This window comes from Cryptomeria japonica, unplaced genomic scaffold, assembly GCF_030272615.1.
Source record: "Cryptomeria japonica unplaced genomic scaffold, Sugi_1.0 HiC_scaffold_254, whole genome shotgun sequence".
Classification (NCBI taxonomy): Eukaryota; Viridiplantae; Streptophyta; class Pinopsida; order Cupressales; family Cupressaceae; genus Cryptomeria; species Cryptomeria japonica.
The window spans coordinates 8,018-27,500 of record NW_026729076.1 but is presented as its reverse complement, the minus strand read 5'-3'; the positions used below and the strand labels follow the sequence as shown (position 1 = coordinate 27,500).

The 19,483-nt window shown below is 60.5% G+C and overlaps 2 non-coding genes across 2 annotated transcripts; both read right to left on the bottom strand.

Moving 5' to 3' along the window:
* Nucleotides 1-3,994: 3,994 nt before the first annotated feature.
* On the bottom strand, nucleotides 3,995-4,113 carry LOC131869603 (5S ribosomal RNA). Its single transcript, XR_009367985.1, has one exon. It is a non-coding gene; the product is annotated as a 5S ribosomal RNA (ribosomal RNA).
* A 7,823-nt stretch (nucleotides 4,114-11,936) lies between these two features.
* Nucleotides 11,937-12,055, bottom strand: LOC131869610 (5S ribosomal RNA). The gene has a single exon (XR_009367992.1). It is a non-coding gene; the product is annotated as a 5S ribosomal RNA (ribosomal RNA).
* Nucleotides 12,056-19,483: the final 7,428 nt, after the last annotated feature.

Below are 19,483 nucleotides of genomic sequence, written 5' to 3'. Positions count from 1 at the left end.
GGATTGCCCCGGGCGCGCACCTCCGCCAGGGTGGGCACCTTGGTGCGCACAACTTGCCTGGGCTGCGCACCAGGAAGGGCTCAAGATGGCACCCGCGTTCCGTTTTTTTCACTATCTTTCAGAACGGAAATTTTAAAATCTCGTTTTTTTTTGCCTTTTCTGGAAATTAGTGAAGGCAGCGCATCAAAGGTGCGCAACGCTGGTGCGAACCTGGGAGCGCTCCGATGTGTGCTCCAAGGTGCGGCGTGCACGAAGTCGGACCCCGGTTTGCCCCGGGTGCGCACCTCGCGTGCACCTTGGTGCGCACACCTTGGCTGGGTTGCGCGCCCTGGTGGGCACCATGGTGCGCACCAAGGAGCGCTCCGAAGTGTGCTCCAAGGTGCGGCGTGCACGAAGTCGGAGCCCGGTTTGCCCCGGGTGCGCACCTCGCGTGCACCTTCGCCGCGGTGGGCACCATGGCGTGCACGAAGTCGGAGCCCGGTTTGCCCCGGGTGCGCACCTCGCGTGCACCTTCGCCGGGGTGGGCACCTTGGTGTGCAGACCTTGGCTGGGTTGCGCGCCCTGGTGGGCACCATGGTGCGCACCAAGGAGCGCTCCGAAGTGTGCTCCAAGGTGCGGCCTGCACGAAGTCGGAGCCCGGTTTGCCCCGGGTGTGCACCTCGGGTGGGCACCTTGGTGCGCATGCCTTGCCTGGGCTGCGCACCAGGGCGGGCTCAAGATGGCACCCGCGTTCCTTTTTTTTCACTATCTTTCAAAACGGAAATTTTAAAATCTCATTTTTTTTTGCCTTTTTCTGGAAATTAGTGAAGGCAGCGCATCAAAGGTGCGCACCTCGCTGCCCACCACGGTGCGCAACGCCGGTGGGCACCCGGGAGTGCTTCGAAGTGTGCTCCAAGGTGCTGCGTGCACGTTGTCGGAGCCCGGTTTGCCCCGGGTGCGCACCTCGCGTGCACCTTCGTCGGGGTGGGCACCTTGGCTGGGTTTGCCCCGGCTGCGCTCCGAAGCGGGGTTATTGGAGCGCCGCCTCTTTTTTTGTCGGAGCGTTTGGTGGGGTTTCTCGCATTGGCTCTTCCGAGGCCCGGTTGCCACCCTGGCGCGCACGAAGTCGGAAGTAGGGTTAATTGCCCGGGTGCGCACCTTTGCCAGGGTGGGCACCTTACCTGGGCTGCGCACCAGGGCGGGCTCAAGATGGCACGCGCGTTCCGTTTTTTTCACTATCTTTCAAAACGGAAATTTTAAAATCTCCTTTTTTTTTTGCCTTTTCTGGAAATTAGTGAAGGCAGCGCATCAAAGGTGCGCACCTCGCTGCCCACCTTGGTGTGCTCTGAGGTGCGCACCCGGGAGCGCTACGAAGTGTGCTCCAAGGTGCGGCGTGCACGTTGTCGGAGCCCGGTTTGCCCCGGGTGCGCACCTCGCCTGCACCTTGGCCGGGGTGGGCACCTTGGCTGGGTTTGCCCAGGGTGCGCTCCGAAGCGGGGTTACTGGAGCGCCCCCTCTTTTTTTGTCAGAGCGTTTGGTGGGGTTTCTCGCATTGGCTCTTCCCAGGCCCGGTTGTTGGGTGCGCTCCCACCCTGGCGCGCGCGAAGTTGGAAGTTGGGTTAATTGCCCGGGCGCGCACCTTCGCCAGGGTGGGCACCTTGGTGCGCACACCTTGGCTGGGCTGCGCACCAGGGCGGGCTCAAGATGGCACCAGCATTCCCTTTTTCTCACTATCTTTCAAAACGGAAATTTTAAAATCTCGTTTTTTTTTTGCCTTTTATGGAAATTAGTGAAGGCATCGCATCAAAGGTGCGCACCTCGCTGCCCACCTTGGTGTGCTCCGAGGTGCCCACCACGGTGCGCAACGCCGGTGCGAACCCGGGAGCGCCCCGATGTGTGCTCCAAGGTGCGGCGTGCACGAAGTCGGACCCCGGTTTGCCCCGGGTGCGCACCTCGCGTGCACCTTGGTGCGCACACCTTGGCTGGGTTGCGCGGCCTGGTGGGCACCATGGTGCGCACCAAGGAGCGCTCCGAAGTGTGCTCCAAGGTGCGGCGTGCACGAAGTCGGAGCCCGGTTTGCCCCGGGTACGCACCTCGCGTGCACCTTCGCCGGGGTGGGCACCTCGGCTGGGTTGCGCGCCCTGGTGCGCACCAAGGAGCGCTCCGAAGTGTGCTCCAAGGTGCGGCGTGCACGAAGTCGGAGCCCGGTTTGCCCCGGGTGCGCACCTTCGCCGCGGTGCGCACCATGGCGTGCACGAAGTCGGAGCCCGGTTTGCCCCGGGTGCGCACCTCGCGTGCACCTTCGGCGGGGTTGCGCGCCCTGGTGGGCACCATGGTGCGCACCAAGGAGCGCTCCGAAGTGTGCTCCAAGGTGCGGCGTGCACGAAGTCGGAGCCCGGTTTGCCCCGGGTGCGCACCTCGCGTGCACCTTCGGCGGGGTTGCGCGCCCTGGTGGGCACCATGGTGCGCACCAAGGAGCGCTCCGAAGTGTGCTCCAAGGTGCGGCGTGCACGAAGTCGGAGCCCGGTTTGCCCCGGGTGCGCACCTCGCGTGCACCTTCGCCGCGGTGGGCACCATGGCGTGCACGAAGTCGGAGCCCGGTTTGCCCCGGGTGCGCACCTCGCGTGCACCTTCGCCGGGGTGGGCACCTCGGCTGGGTTGCGCGCCCTGGTGCGCACCAAGGAGCGCTCCGAAGTGTGCTCCAAGGTGCGGCGTGCACGAAGTCGGAGCCCGGTTTGCCCCGGGTGCGCACCTCGCGTGCACCTTCGCCAGGGTGGGCACCTCGGTGCGCACACCTTCTCAATGTTTTCTTGCCTTTTCTGGAAATTGGTGAAGGCAGCGCATCAAAGGTGCGCACCTCGGTGTGCTCCGAGGTGCGAACCCGAGAGCGCTCCGAGGTGCCCACGAAGTCGAAAGTCGGGTTAATTGCATTGTTTTCCCCGGGTGCGCTCCGAGGTGCGCAACATCGGCGCGCACCAAGGAGGGCTCCGAAGTGTGCTCCAAGGTGCGCACGATGGCGTGCACCTCTGGTGCGCACGATTCGGAGCTCGGTTTGACCGGGGTGCGCACACCTTGGCTGGGTTGCGCACCTTTTGTGCGCTCCAAGGTGCGCACGAAGTCGGAGCTCGGTTTGCCCCGGGTGCGCACCTTCGCCAGGGTGCGCACCTTGATGCGCACGCCTTGGCTGGGCTGCGCACCTTGGTGGGCGCCATGGTGCGCACCTTTCGTGCGCTCCAAGGTGCGCACGAAGTCGGAGCTCGGTTTGCCCCGGGTGCGCACCTTGGTGGGCGCCATGGTGCACTCCGAGGTGCCCAAGATTGGTGCGCACCAAGGAGCGCTCCGAAGTGCGCTCCAAGGTGCGCGCGAAGTCGAAAGTTGGGTTAATTGTCCGGTTTGCCTCGGGTGCGCACCTTGCGTGCACCTTCGCCAGGGTGGGCGCCTTGGTGCGCACACCTTGGCTGGGCTGCGCACACCTTGGCACCCGCGTTTCCTTCATTTTAAATTTTTTTTTTTTACAATCTCTCAAGTGGGAAATTCTATAATCTCAACTTTTTTTGCCTTTTCAGGAAACTTTTGAATGGAGCGCATCATTGGTGCGCTCCGAAGTGTGCTCCAAAGCTCTCTCCAGCTGCGTGCACCTGCCCCGGCCGCGCACCCGGCCCCGCCCAGCTTCGCTCACCTGTCCCGGGCGTCTGGTGCGGAACCTTAGAGTAAGAAACATCACCGTGCACCTTGGCCAACGTGCGCGACTCGACCGAGCGCGCACTGGCCGAGGTGCACACCGATTTCACCTGGGTGCGCGCGCAGCACCTCGGGCGCACCGGGGTGCGCGCACAACGCCCGGGTTGCACCGTGGCCTGTGTGCTCGGGGCGCCTCGGGTGCGCGCTCGGTGTCGCCCCCCGCGCGCGCGGTAGTGCGGGCAGCGCACCCCGGCCCGGCCCGGCCCCGACGAGAACGCAAACGGGCAAAAGGTTTATTCAAATAGCATTGCGACGCCCGGCGAAAAACTAAAAAAGGGTGCAACACCGGGACTTCCCGGGAGGTCACCCATCCCAGTACTACTCCGGCCCAAGCGCGCTTAACTGCGGAGTTCTGATGGGATCCGGTGCACTAACGCTGGTATGATCGCACCCGTTATGAGCTTGTCGCAGTGTGTACTTAGCAAACCGCGACCCACGTGCGAATCCACCCCGGCCACCCACCCCCGTCGAGGTGCACACCCTCCCTCGCGAAGTGCGCCCCGTTCGCCAAGTGTGAGCCCTGCCCGGGTGCGCGCACCTTGCTAGGGCGTCGGGTGTGCACCCGGCCCGGCCTACGTGCGTGCACCTGGAGGGGGCGTCGTGTGCGTGCAGTGTCCCGTCTGCAACGCGGTGCCCACACACCACCTCGGGCGCAACGACCTGCGCTCACATGTGGGCCGAGTGCACCTTGGTGCATGTTCGGGGCGCCTCGGGTGCACGCTCGATCTTGCCCCGGTGCACCAAGGCGCTCGGTTTGCCCCGGGTGCGCACTTGGTGCAAGGTGGGCACCCAAAATAGGGATCAAGCACCAAAACACAAGTTTCGGGATGCAAAATGGGACCCAAGGACCACAAATGCGTTCCAAGACCCATGATGGGTCCACGAGAACAAAAATGTGTTCCGAGACTTAATAAACAAATATTGGGTTTTAGGAGAAGAAACATGCTCTGATGCCCAAAACGAGAATCGACCCCGAAAAGGCCACAGGCCAAAAGTGGGATGCGAGACAAAAAAAAATGGGACCCGAGGACCAAAATTGGGTTCCCAGGTCGAAGACAGGGCAACCGGACAAGAAACGACCTCTAAGGCTCGAAATGAGTCCCGACGACTAAAACTTGACAAGAAGCACCCATCAGGCACCCAACTCGACACCCATGGGATGCCGACCCACCCGGGCTTCCACCTAGCACACCTTGGCACCCACCCACCCTCGCACCCAACCTCGCACCCAACTTAGCACCTTTGAACCCACATTGGCACTCACCCTGACCCTGGCACCTTGGAACCCACATTGGCACTCACCTTGACCCTGGCACCCACCTTTGCACTCACCTTGGGACCCACCCTGGCTCCCACCTCGGCACCCACCCAGACACCCACCTTGGTTCCTTGGCACCCACCTTGGATCCTTGGCACCCACCCCGACACCCACCTTGGCACGCAACTTGGCTACTTGCCACCCACCTTGGCTCCTTGACGCCCACCCCGACAACCACCCCGTGACCTACCCTGGCTAGGGTTGGTGCACACCCACCCTGGTGCCCACCTTGGCACCCACCCTATGACCCACCTTGGCACGCACCTTAGTACCCACCCCGTTACCCACCCTAGGACCCACCCCGTGACCCACCTTGGCCAGGGTGGGTGCCTTGGTGCGCACAACTTGCCTGGGCTGCACACCAGGGCGGGCTCAAGATGGCACCCGCGTTCCGTTTTTTTCACTATCTTTCAAAACGGAAATTTTAAAATCTCATTTTTTTCTTTTTTTTGCCTTTTCTGGAAATTAGTGAAGGCAGCGCATCAAAGGTGCGCAATGCTGGTGCGAACCCGGGAGCGCTCCGATGTGTGCTCCAAGGTGCGGCGTGCACGAAGTCCGAGCCCGGTTTGCCCCGGGTGCGCACCTCGCGTGCACCTTCGCCGGGGTGAGCACCTTGGCTGGGTTGCGCGCCCTGGTGCGTACCAAGGAGCGCTCTGAAGTGTGCTCCAAGGTGCGGCGTGCACGAAGTCGGAGCCCGGTTTGCCCCGGGTGTGCACCTCGGGTGCGCACCTCGCGTGCACCTTCGCTGCGGTGGGCACCTTGGCTGGGTTGCGCGCCTTGGTGGGCACCATGCAGTGCACGAAGTCGGAGCCCGGTTTGCCCCGGGCGCGCACCTCCGCCAGGGTGGGCACCTTGGTGCGCACAACTTGCCTGGGCTGCGCATCAGGAAGGGCTCAAGATGGCACCCGCGTTCCGTTTTTTTCACTATCTTTCAGAACGGAAATTTTAAAATATCGTTTTTTTTTGCCTTTTCTGGAAATTAGTGAAGGCAGCGCATCAAAGGTGCGCAACGCTGGTGCGAACCTGGGAGCGCTCCGATGTGTGCTCCAAGGTGCGGCGTGCACGAAGTCGGAGCCCGGTTTGCCTCGGGTGCGCCCTGGTGGGCACCATGGTGCGCACCAAGGAGCGCTCCGAAGTGTGCTCCAAGGTGCGGCCTGCACGAAGTCGGAGCCCGGTTTGCCCCGGGTGTGCACCTCGGGTGGGCACCTTGGTGCGCATGCCTTGCCTGGGCTGCGCACCAGGGCGGGCTCAAGATGGCACCCGCGTTCCTTTTTTTTCACTATCTTTCAAAACGGAAATTTTAAAATCTCATTTTTTTTTGCCTTTTTCTGGAAATTAGTGAAGGCAGCGCATCAAAGGTGCGCACCTCGCTGCCCACCACGGTGCGCAACGCCGGTGGGCACCCGGGAGTGCTTCGAAGTGTGCTCCAAGGTGCTGCGTGCACGTTGTCGGAGCCCGGTTTGCCCCGGGTGCGCACCTCGCGTGCACCTTCGTCGGGGTGGGCACCTTGGCTTGGTTTGCCCCGGCTGCGCTCCGAAGCGGGGTTATTGGAGCGCCGCCTCTTTTTTTGTCGGAGCGTTTGGTGGGGTTTCTCGCATTGGCTCTTCCGAGGCCCGGTTGCCACCCTGGCGCGCACGAAGTCGGAAGTAGGGTTAATTGCCCGGGTGCGCACCTTTGCCAGGGTGGCACCTTACCTGGGCTGCGCACCAGGGCGGGCTCAAGATGGCACGCGCGTTCCGTTTTTTTCACTATCTTTCAAAACGGAATTTTAAAATCTCCTTTTTTTTTTGCCTTTTCTGGAAATTAGTGAAGGCAGCGCATCAAAGGTGCGCACCTCGCTGCCCACCTTGGTGTGCTCTGAGGTGCGCACCCGGGAGCGCTACGAAGTGTGCTCCAAGGTGCGGCGTGCACGTTGTCGGAGCCCGGTTTGCCCCGGGTGCGCACCTCGCCTGCACCTTGGCCGGGGTGGGCACCTTGGCTGGGTTTGCCCAGGGTGCGCTCCGAAGCGGGGTTACTGGAGCGCCCCCTCTTTTTTTGTCAGAGAGTTTGGTGGGGTTTCTCGCATTGGCTCTTCCCAGGCCCGGTTGTTGGGTGCGCTCCCACCCTGGCGCGCGCGAAGTTGGAAGTTGGGTTAATTGCCCGGGCGCGCACCTTCGCCAGGGTGGGCACCTTGGTGCGCAAACCTTGGCTGGGCTGCGCACCAGGGCGGGCTCAAGATCACCAGGGCGGGCTCAAGATGGCACCAGCATTCCCTTTTTCTCACTATCTTTCAAAACGGAAATTTTAAAATCTCGTTTTTTTTTTGCCTTTTATGGAAATTAGTGAAGGCATCGCATCAAAGGTGCGCACCTCGCTGCCCACCTTGGTGTGCTCCGAGGTGCCCACCACGGTGCGCAACGCCGGTGCGAACCCGGGAGCGCCCCGATGTGTGCTCCAAGGTGCGGCGTGCACGAAGTCGGACCCCGGTTTGCCCCGGGTGCGCACCTCGCGTGCACCTTGGTGCGCACACCTTGGCTGGGTTGCGCGGCCTGGTGGGCACCATGGTGCGCACCAAGGAGCGCTCCGAAGTGTGCTCCAAGGTGCGGCGTGCACGAAGTCGGAGCCCGGTTTGCCCCGGGTGCGCACCTTCGCCGCGGTGGGCACCATGGCGTGCACGAAGTCGGAGCCCGGTTTGCCCCGGGTGCGCACCTCGCGTGCACCTTCGCCGGGGTGGGCACCTCGGCTGGGTTGCGCGCCCTGGTGCGCACCAAGGAGCGCTCTGAAGTGTGCTCCAAGGTGCGGCGTGCACGAAGTCGGAGCCCGGTTTGCCCCGGGTGTGCACCTCGCGTGCACCTTCGCTGCGGTGGGCACCTTGGCTGGGTTGCGCGCCTTGGTGGGCACCATGCAGTGCACGAAGTCGGAGCCCGGATTGCCCCGGGCGCGCACCTCCGCCAGGGTGGGCACCTTGGTGCGCACAACTTGCCTGGGCTGCGCACCAGGAAGGGCTCAAGATGGCACCCGCGTTCCGTTTTTTTCACTATCTTTCAGAACGGAAATTTTAAAATCTCGTTTTTTTTTGCCTTTTCTGGAAATTAGTGAAGGCAGCGCATCAAAGGTGCGCAACGCTGGTGCGAACCTGGGAGCGCTCCGATGTGTGCTCCAAGGTGCGGCGTGCACGAAGTCGGACCCCGGTTTGCCCCGGGTGCGCACCTCGCGTGCACCTTGGTGCGCACACCTTGGCTGGGTTGCGCGCCCTGGTGGGCACCATGGTGCGCACCAAGGAGCGCTCCGAAGTGTGCTCCAAGGTGCGGCGTGCACGAAGTCGGAGCCCGGTTTGCCCCGGGTGCGCACCTCGCGTGCACCTTCGCCGCGGTGGGCACCATGGCGTGCACGAAGTCGGAGCCCGGTTTGCCCCGGGTGCGCACCTCGCGTGCACCTTCGCCGGGGTGGGCACCTTGGTGTGCAGACCTTGGCTGGGTTGCGCGCCCTGGTGGGCACCATGGTGCGCACCAAGGAGCGCTCCGAAGTGTGCTCCAAGGTGCGGCCTGCACGAAGTCGGAGCCCGGTTTGCCCCGGGTGTGCACCTCGGGTGGGCACCTTGGTGCGCATGCCTTGCCTGGGCTGCGCACCAGGGCGGGCTCAAGATGGCACCCGCGTTCCTTTTTTTTCACTATCTTTCAAAACGGAAATTTTAAAATCTCATTTTTTTTTGCCTTTTTCTGGAAATTAGTGAAGGCAGCGCATCAAAGGTGCGCACCTCGCTGCCCACCACGGTGCGCAACGCCGGTGGGCACCCGGGAGTGCTTCGAAGTGTGCTCCAAGGTGCTGCGTGCACGTTGTCGGAGCCCGGTTTGCCCCGGGTGCGCACCTCGCGTGCACCTTCGTCGGGGTGGGCACCTTGGCTGGGTTTGCCCCGGCTGCGCTCCGAAGCGGGGTTATTGGAGCGCCGCCTCTTTTTTTGTCGGAGCGTTTGGTGGGGTTTCTCGCATTGGCTCTTCCGAGGCCCGGTTGCCACCCTGGCGCGCACGAAGTCGGAAGTAGGGTTAATTGCCCGGGTGCGCACCTTTGCCAGGGTGGGCACCTTACCTGGGCTGCGCACCAGGGCGGGCTCAAGATGGCACGCGCGTTCCGTTTTTTTCACTATCTTTCAAAACGGAAATTTTAAAATCTCCTTTTTTTTTTGCCTTTTCTGGAAATTAGTGAAGGCAGCGCATCAAAGGTGCGCACCTCGCTGCCCACCTTGGTGTGCTCTGAGGTGCGCACCCGGGAGCGCTACGAAGTGTGCTCCAAGGTGCGGCGTGCACGTTGTCGGAGCCCGGTTTGCCCCGGGTGCGCACCTCGCCTGCACCTTGGCCGGGGTGGGCACCTTGGCTGGGTTTGCCCAGGGTGCGCTCCGAAGCGGGGTTACTGGAGCGCCCCCTCTTTTTTTGTCAGAGCGTTTGGTGGGGTTTCTCGCATTGGCTCTTCCCAGGCCCGGTTGTTGGGTGCGCTCCCACCCTGGCGCGCGCGAAGTTGGAAGTTGGGTTAATTGCCCGGGCGCGCACCTTCGCCAGGGTGGGCACCTTGGTGCGCACACCTTGGCTGGGCTGCGCACCAGGGCGGGCTCAAGATGGCACCAGCATTCCCTTTTTCTCACTATCTTTCAAAACGGAAATTTTAAAATCTCGTTTTTTTTTTGCCTTTTATGGAAATTAGTGAAGGCATCGCATCAAAGGTGCGCACCTCGCTGCCCACCTTGGTGTGCTCCGAGGTGCCCACCACGGTGCGCAACGCCGGTGCGAACCCGGGAGCGCCCCGATGTGTGCTCCAAGGTGCGGCGTGCACGAAGTCGGACCCCGGTTTGCCCCGGGTGCGCACCTCGCGTGCACCTTGGTGCGCACACCTTGGCTGGGTTGCGCGGCCTGGTGGGCACCATGGTGCGCACCAAGGAGCGCTCCGAAGTGTGCTCCAAGGTGCGGCGTGCACGAAGTCGGAGCCCGGTTTGCCCCGGGTACGCACCTCGCGTGCACCTTCGCCGGGGTGGGCACCTCGGCTGGGTTGCGCGCCCTGGTGCGCACCAAGGAGCGCTCCGAAGTGTGCTCCAAGGTGCGGCGTGCACGAAGTCGGAGCCCGGTTTGCCCCGGGTGCGCACCTTCGCCGCGGTGCGCACCATGGCGTGCACGAAGTCGGAGCCCGGTTTGCCCCGGGTGCGCACCTCGCGTGCACCTTCGGCGGGGTTGCGCGCCCTGGTGGGCACCATGGTGCGCACCAAGGAGCGCTCCGAAGTGTGCTCCAAGGTGCGGCGTGCACGAAGTCGGAGCCCGGTTTGCCCCGGGTGCGCACCTCGCGTGCACCTTCGGCGGGGTTGCGCGCCCTGGTGGGCACCATGGTGCGCACCAAGGAGCGCTCCGAAGTGTGCTCCAAGGTGCGGCGTGCACGAAGTCGGAGCCCGGTTTGCCCCGGGTGCGCACCTCGCGTGCACCTTCGCCGCGGTGGGCACCATGGCGTGCACGAAGTCGGAGCCCGGTTTGCCCCGGGTGCGCACCTCGCGTGCACCTTCGCCGGGGTGGGCACCTCGGCTGGGTTGCGCGCCCTGGTGCGCACCAAGGAGCGCTCCGAAGTGTGCTCCAAGGTGCGGCGTGCACGAAGTCGGAGCCCGGTTTGCCCCGGGTGCGCACCTCGCGTGCACCTTCGCCAGGGTGGGCACCTCGGTGCGCACACCTTCTCAATGTTTTCTTGCCTTTTCTGGAAATTGGTGAAGGCAGCGCATCAAAGGTGCGCACCTCGGTGTGCTCCGAGGTGCGAACCCGAGAGCGCTCCGAGGTGCCCACGAAGTCGAAAGTCGGGTTAATTGCATTGTTTTCCCCGGGTGCGCTCCGAGGTGCGCAACATCGGCGCGCACCAAGGAGGGCTCCGAAGTGTGCTCCAAGGTGCGCACGATGGCGTGCACCTCTGGTGCGCACGATTCGGAGCTCGGTTTGACCGGGGTGCGCACACCTTGGCTGGGTTGCGCACCTTTTGTGCGCTCCAAGGTGCGCACGAAGTCGGAGCTCGGTTTGCCCCGGGTGCGCACCTTCGCCAGGGTGCGCACCTTGATGCGCACGCCTTGGCTGGGCTGCGCACCTTGGTGGGCGCCATGGTGCGCACCTTTCGTGCGCTCCAAGGTGCGCACGAAGTCGGAGCTCGGTTTGCCCCGGGTGCGCACCTTGGTGGGCGCCATGGTGCACTCCGAGGTGCCCAAGATTGGTGCGCACCAAGGAGCGCTTCGAAGTGCGCTCCAAGGTGCGCGCGAAGTCGAAAGTTGGGTTAATTGTCCGGTTTGCCTCGGGTGCGCACCTTGCGTGCACCTTCGCCAGGGTGGGCGCCTTGGTGCGCACACCTTGGCTGGGCTGCGCACACCTTGGCACCCGCGTTTCCTTCATTTTAAATTTTTTTTTTTTACAATCTCTCAAGTGGGAAATTCTATAATCTCAACTTTTTTTGCCTTTTCAGGAAACTTTTGAATGGAGCGCATCATTGGTGCGCTCCGAAGTGTGCTCCAAAGCTCTCTCCAGCTGCGTGCACCTGCCCCGGCCGCGCACCCGGCCCCGCCCAGCTTCGCTCACCTGTCCCGGGCGTCTGGTGCGGAACCTTAGAGTAAGAAACATCACCGTGCACCTTGGCCAACGTGCGCGACTCGACCGAGCGCGCACTGGCCGAGGTGCACACCGATTTCACCTGGGTGCGCGCGCAGCACCTCGGGCGCACCGGGGTGCGCGCACAACGCCCGGGTTGCACCGTGGCCTGTGTGCTCGGGGTGCCTCGGGTGCGCGCTCGGTGTCGCCCCCGCGCGCGCGGTAGTGCGGGCAGCGCACCCCGGCCCGGCCCGGCCCCGACGAGAACGCAAACGGGCAAAAGGTTTATTCAAATAGCATTGCGACGCCCGGCGAAAAACTAAAAAAGGGTGCAACACCGGGACTTCCCGGGAGGTCACCCATCCCAGTACTACTCCGGCCCAAGCGCGCTTAACTGCGGAGTTCTGATGGGATCCGGTGCACTAATGCTGGTATGATTGCACCCGTTATGAGCTTGTCGCAGTGTGTACTTAGCAAACCGCGACCCACGTGCGAATCCACCCCGGCCACCCACCCCCGTCGAGGTGCACACCCTCCCTCGCGAAGTGCGCCCCGTTCGCCAAGTGTGAGCCCTGCCCGGGTGCGCGCACCTTGCTAGGGCGTCGGGTGTGCACCCGGCCCGGCCTACGTGCGTGCACCTGGAGGGGGCGTCGTGTGCGTGCAGTGTCCCGTCTGCAACGCGGTGCCCACACACCACCTCGGGCGCAACGACCTGCGCTCACATGTGGGCCGAGTGCACCTTGGTGCATGTTCGGGGCGCCTCGGGTGCACGCTCGATCTTGCCCCGGTGCACCAAGGCGCTCGGTTTGCCCCGGGTGCGCACTTGGTGCAAGGTGGGCACCCAAAATAGGGATCAAGCACCAAAACACAAGTTTCGGGATGCAAAATGGGACCCAAGGACCACAAATGCGTTCCAAGACCCATGATGGGTCCACGAGAACAAAAATGTGTTCCGAGACTTAATAAACAAATATTGGGTTTTAGGAGAAGAAACATGCTCTGATGCCCAAAACGAGAATCGACCCCGAAAAGGCCACAGGCCAAAAGTGGGATGCGAGACAAAAAAAAATGGGACCCGAGGACCAAAATTGGGTTCCCAGGTCGAAGACAGGGCAACCGGACAAGAAACGACCTCTAAGGCTCGAAATGAGTCCCGACGACTAAAACTTGACAAGAAGCACCCATCAGGCACCCAACTCGACACCCATGGGATGCCGACCCACCCGGGCTTCCACCTAGCACACCTTGGCACCCACCCACCCTCGCACCCAACCTCGCACCCAACTTAGCACCTTTGAACCCACATTGGCACTCACCCTGACCCTGGCACCTTGGAACCCACATTGGCACTCACCTTGACCCTGGCACCCACCTTTGCACTCACCTTGGGACCCACCCTGGCTCCCACCTCGGCACCCACCCAGACACCCACCTTGGTTCCTTGGCACCCACCTTGGATCCTTGGCACCCACCCCGACACCCACCTTGGCACGCAACTTGGCTACTTGCCACCCACCTTGGCTCCTTGACGCCCACCCCGACAACCACCCCGTGACCTACCCTGGCTAGGGTTGGTGCACACCCACCCTGGTGCCCACCTTGGCACCCACCCTATGACCCACCTTGGCACGCACCTTAGTACCCACCCCGTTACCCACCCTAGGACCCACCCCGTGACCCACCTTGGCCAGGGTGGGTGCACCCACCCTGGTGCCCACCTTGGCACCCACCCATCCTAGCACCCAGCCTGTGACCGGGCTTGGAACCCAACCTTGCACCCGCACCCGTCTTGGCCAGTGTGGGTGCGCACCCATCCTGGCACCCACGTTGTGACACACCCTTTAACCCACGCACCCTAGCACCCACGTTGGCACCCACCTTGGAACCCAACCTAGCAACTTGGCACCCACCCCGTGACCCACCTTGGCATCCACCATAGCAGTCGCCGACTTGGCACCCACCTCGGCACCCACCTTGACACTTGTGGACCCACCTTGCCACTCACCCTAGCATCGACCCATCCTAGCACCCACCCTGGCACCTTTGCACCCTAGCACTCACCCATCCTAGCACCTAACCTGTGACCCACCTTGACACTCACCCTCGCACCCACCTTGGAACCCAACCTAGCACCCACCCACCCTGACACCAACCCTAGCACCTACCCACCCTTGCACCCACCCTGTGAGCCATCTTGGCACCCACCCATCCTACCACTCAACCTATCACCCACCTTCTCACCCACCTTGGCATCCACCTTAGCACCCACCCACACTGGCACCTTGGCACCCACCTCGGGCAAGGTGGGTGCACACCCACCCTGGCACCCAATTTAGAACCCACCGAGCATGTTACCCACCTTGGCACCCACATTGCAGCCCACCCTAGTACCCACCCTATGACCCACATTGGCATCCACACCCTAGCACCCAGGCACCTCGACACCCGCCTTGACACCCACCCTAGCACTGAACCTGTGACCCACCTTGGAACTCACCCTAGAACCCACCCACCCTGTGAACCACCTTGGCATCCACCTTAGCACCCACCCACCTTGGCACCCACTCTAGCACTCACCCATCCTAACACCCAACTTGTTACCCACCTTGGCACCCGCCCTCGCGTCCACCTTGAAACCCACCCTAGCACCCACCCACGCAGGAGCCCACCTTGGCACCCAACCTAACACCCACGCATCCTGGCACCCAACTTGTGACCCACCTTGGAACCCACCCTAGTACCCACCTTTGAACCCACTATATCACCAACCCACCTTGGCACCCACCCTATGACCCTCTTTGGAATCCACCCTAGCACGCACCCACCCTGGCACCCACCATGGAGCGCACCCTAGCACCCACCCACCTCGGCACGCACCTCAACACCCACCTTGGTGTGCGCACTGCGCCAACCTCTCAAAGACCCTATGTGGTGCGCTCCAAAGTGTACACCTTTGGTGCGCTCCAAGGTGCGCACCTTTGGTGCACACCAAAGTGTGCACCGAGGTGAGCACCAAAGTGCACTCCAGGGTGCACACCAAGGCGTGCACCTTTGGTGCGGTCAATGCAAACGAATTCGGAAGTTGGGGTCGATGTCCTAATCGCTGCTGCAGACTACACGTATGAGAATCGGACAAATAGCTTTATATAGGGGAGGTGTTGCGTTTGATGGGTCGACTCCCCTGGTTGTGTGCACTGCACCAACTTCAAAGACCCTGTCTTGTTTAAGAAGTCAAAAGTTGGGGTGGATGTCCTAATCATTGCTGCAGTCTACGCATGTATGAGAATCAGACAAATAGCTTATATAGGGGAGGTGTTGCATTCGGTGGGTTGACTCCCCTGGTTGTGCGCACTGCGCCAACCTCAAAGACCCCGCATAGCAGAAGAAGTCGGAAGTCGGATTTTGGTGAGCACCAAGGCGTGCACCTTTGGTGCGGTCAACGCAGACGAATTCAGAAGTTGGGGTGGATGTCCTAATCGTTGTTGCAGGCTACACATGTATGAGAATCAGACAAATAGCTTATATAGGGGAGGTGTTGGGTTTGATGGGTCAACTCCCTTGGTTGTGCGCATTACGCCAACCTCAAAGACCTTGTTTTCGTTAAGAAGTCAAAAGTTGGGGTCAATGTCCTAATGGCTCCTGCAGGCTACACATGTATGAGAATCGGACAAATAGCTTATATAGGGGAGGTGTTGGGTTTGATGGGTCGACTCCCCTGGTTGTGCGCATTACGTCAACCTCAAAGACCTTGTTTTCGTTAAGAAGTCAAAAGTTGGGGTCGATGTCCTAATTGCTCCTGTAGACTACACATGTATGAGAATCAGACAAATAGCTTATATAGGGGAGGTGTTGGGTTTGATGGGTTGACTCCCCTAGTTGTTCGCATTACACCAACCTCAAAGACCTTGTTTTCGTTTAGAAGCCGAAAGTTGGGGTCGATGTCCTAATTGCTCCTGCAGGCTACGCATGTATGAGAATCAGACAAATAGCTTATATAGGGGAGGTGTTGGGTTTGATGGGTCGACTCCCCTGGTTGTGCGCATTGCGCCAACCTCAAAGACCCTGCATTGCGGATGAAGTCGAAAGTCAGAGTTTGGTGTGCTACAAGGTGTGGTCGAAGGTGCTCACCTAGGTGTGCACCTTTGGAGCACAGGAAAAGTGCCCTCCAAAAGTGCGCACCTTTGGAGTGCACAAAAGTGCCCTCCAAAAGTGCGCACCTTTGGAGCGCAGAAAAGTGCCCTCCAAAAAGTGCCCTCCAAAAGTGCGCACCTTTGGAGCGCAGAAAAGTGCCCTCCAAAAAGTGCCCTCCAAAAGTGCGCACCTTTGGAGCGCAGAAAAGTGCCCTCCAAAAAGTGCCCTCCAAAAGTGCGCACCTTTGGAGCGCAGAAAAGTGCCCTCCAAAAGTGCGCACCTTTGGAGCGCAGAAAAGTGCCCTCCAAAAAGTGCCCTCCAAAAGTGCGCACCTTTGGAGCGCAGAAAAGTGCCCTCCAAAAAGTGCCCTCCAAAAGTGCGCACCTTTGGAGCGCAGAAAAGTGCCCTCCAAAAAGTGCCCTCCAAAAGTGCGCACCTTTGGAGCGCAGAAAAGTGCCCTCCAAAAAGTGCCCTCCAAAAGTGCGCACCTTTGGAGCGCAGAAAAGTGCCCTCCAAAAGTGCGCACCTTTGGAGCGCACAAAAGTGCCCTCCAAAAGTGCGCACTTTTGGTGCGCACCAAGGCGCTGGTTCGGTCGTTGCAGGCGAGTTCGGAAGTTGGGGTCGATGTCCTGAGCGGAGGTGCAAACTACACAGGTGTCGGAATCGGACAAATAGCTTATATAGGGGAGGTGTATGCTTCGATGGGTCGACTCCCCAGGTTGAGCGCACCGCGCCAACCTCAAAGACCCTACGGTATGGATGAAGTCGGAAGTTGGGTCCGATGACCAATTCGATTAGTAGGTATGCTCATGAGGTCGGAATTTGGGTCCGATGACCTGCCATGTGCAGGAAGGCGAATGTTGACACTGTGCGTTGCAAGGTGCACACCAAGGCGCTGGTGCGGTCTTTTTAGTCGAGTTCGGAAGTTGGGGTCGATGTCCTGATCGGAGGTGCAAGCTACACAGGTGTGGGAATCGGACAAATAGCTTATATAGGGGAGGTGTATGCTTCGTTGGGTCGACTCCCCGGGTTGAGCGCACCGCGCCAACCTCAAAGACCCTACGGTATGGATGAAGTCGGAAGTTGGGTCCGATGACCGATTCGATATGTAGGCATACTCGCGAGGTCGGAATTTGGGTCCGATGACCTGCCACGTGCAGGAAGGCGAATGTTGGCACTGTGCGTTGCAAGGTGCGCACCAAGGCGCTGGTTCGGTCGTTGGAGGCGAGTTCGGAAGTTGGGGTCGATGTCTTGATCGGAGGTGCAAACTACACAGGTGTGGGAATCGGACAAATAGCTTATATAGGGGAGGTGTATGCTTCGTTGGGTCGACTCCCCGGGTTGAGCGCACCGCGCCAACCTCAAAGACCCTACGGTATGGATGAAGTCGGAAGTTGGGTCCGATGACCGATTCGATATGTAGGCATACTCGCGAGGTCGGAATTTGGGTCCGATGACCTGCCATGTGCAGGAAGGCGAATGTTGGGACTGTGCGTCGCAAGGTGCGCACCAAGGCGCTGGTGCCGTCGTTGCAGTCGAGTTCGGAAGTTGGGGTCGATGTCCTGGTCAGAGGTGCAAACTACACAGGTGTGGGAATCGGACAAATAGCTTATATAGGGGAGGTGTATGCTTCGATGGGTCGACTCCCTGGGTTGAGCGCACCGCGCCAACCTCAAAGACCCTACAGTATGGATGAAGTCGGAAGTTGGGTCCGATGACCGATTCGATACGTAGGCATATTGGCGAGGTCTGAATTTGTGTCCGATGACCTGCCATGCGCAGGAAGGCGGAATTTGGGTCCGATGACCGAGTTGATGGCGTGCCATGCGCAGAAAGGCGGAATTTGGGTCCGATGACCGAGTTGATGTTGATGGCCCGCCATGCACAGGAAGGCGGAATTTGGGTCCGATGACCGATTTGAAGGCGTGCCATACGCAAAAAGGCGGAGTTTGGGTCCGATGACCGAGTTGATATTGATGGCCCGCCATGCGCAGGAAGGCGGAATTTGGGTCCGATGACCTGACATACGCATGGAGTCCGACTCGGGGGCCGATGTTCGATTCGATGACTTGCATTGTGGGTAAAGTCGGAAGTTGTGGTCTTTGACCCGATTCGATGACCAGACTTCGGCTGCTTGAGAATCGGACAAATAACTTATATAGGGGAGGTAGTGTTCTCGAGCATCCTCCCCCCGTGCCCGTTTATGTCGATTGATGCTGGTGCTCGACTGGTTGGAGCGCTCGGATGCAAAAATCTTGCACCAGGATTTATCGATTGTGATGGACACGGCAAGTCTCCTGATTGCTATGCAGGAGCTCATCGTGAATCTCTATGCGGCCTTGGTATGGACTCGACCTGCGGAATGGTTCGGCAATGGTAGTCGCTCCAACACGTCCTTGCAATGGCCACAGAGGTGATTCGACTAGAGCTCCAGTCTAGCTTTTGGGTTGCTTGGCGGACTGGTATAGCCGCGATCGAGTTCCGGCCATGAACGTTTTAGATAGCTCTTGGGCTTTCTGGGACGGAAGTCGGAAGTTTGGGCTGTTGTCCGATTTGATGACCATTCTTCGGATGTGTGAGAATCGGACAAATAACTTATATAGGGGACTGTGTTGTCTCACGCAGCCCCCTCCGTGCCCCTCTATCTCGACCGATGTTGGTGCTTGAAAGGGTTGGGATCGCTCGGATTTATAAACGTGCACCACCATTTGTCGAGTGTGAGGGACGCGGCAGGTCTCCTAAATGCTATGCGGGCGCTCTCTGAGAATCTCTATCCGGCCTCGACACAGACTAGTCTTGCTGAATGGTTTGGCACTGGTAGTCGATCCAACACGTCGTTGTTGTGGCCGCCTAGGCGATTCGATTCGAGCCCCCGTCTAGCTTTTGGGTTGCTTGGCGGATTTTGCCCTATCCGCAAGTGAGCTCGGTCCCTAAACGTTCGAGAAACCCGATTGCTATGCGCCGACTCTCTTTCTTGCGAGCCTCCATCTAGCTTTTGGGTCTCTACGGAACGGAAGTCGGAATCTGGGACCGTTGTTTGATTCGACGAGGCAGACTACGGTTGTGCGAGAATCGGACAAATAACTTATATAGGGGAGGTGTTGACTGGAGCATTCTCCCCCGTGCCCCTCTAACTCGACCAATGCTGGCGCTCGAACGGTGGTAGCGCTCGGATTTTCATTGAGCGCCAGCATTGGTCGATTTAGAGGGGCATGCGAGATTCCCGAATGCTATGCGAGGGCTCTAACGGAAATGTCTATTGGTTTCGGTATGGATGCAATTGCGAGTGGTTCGGCAAAGGTAGTCGTTCCGATGCGTCCATGTCGTGGCCAAATCGATAATTCGATTTGAGCCCTCGTATAGCATTTGGGTCTCTCGATGTGATTCCGCATTCCAGTCCCTTTGGGCACTGCTTGAGCCGCATCCCAGGGGGTTCCCTTCCCAATAATCTGCCTCGCAACCCGATTGCTATGCGGTGAGGCTCCTCGGCCGCCTCGGAACTATCTGTGTATCAGACGCATCGCGGGATAAGGGGTTGGCAACGGTAGTCGCCCCAAGCGCGTCCGATGCTTGGACCATTCCGAGGCGGCCCTGAAGCCTCTTCCGTCTAGCCGTTGGGTCCTTCTCGCCGCATCCCTCGCCTCGCACCCCGATTGCTATGCGGTGAGGCTCCTCGGCCGCCTTGGAACTATCTGTGTATCGGACGCGTCGCGGGATAAGGGGTTGTCACTGGTAGTCGCCC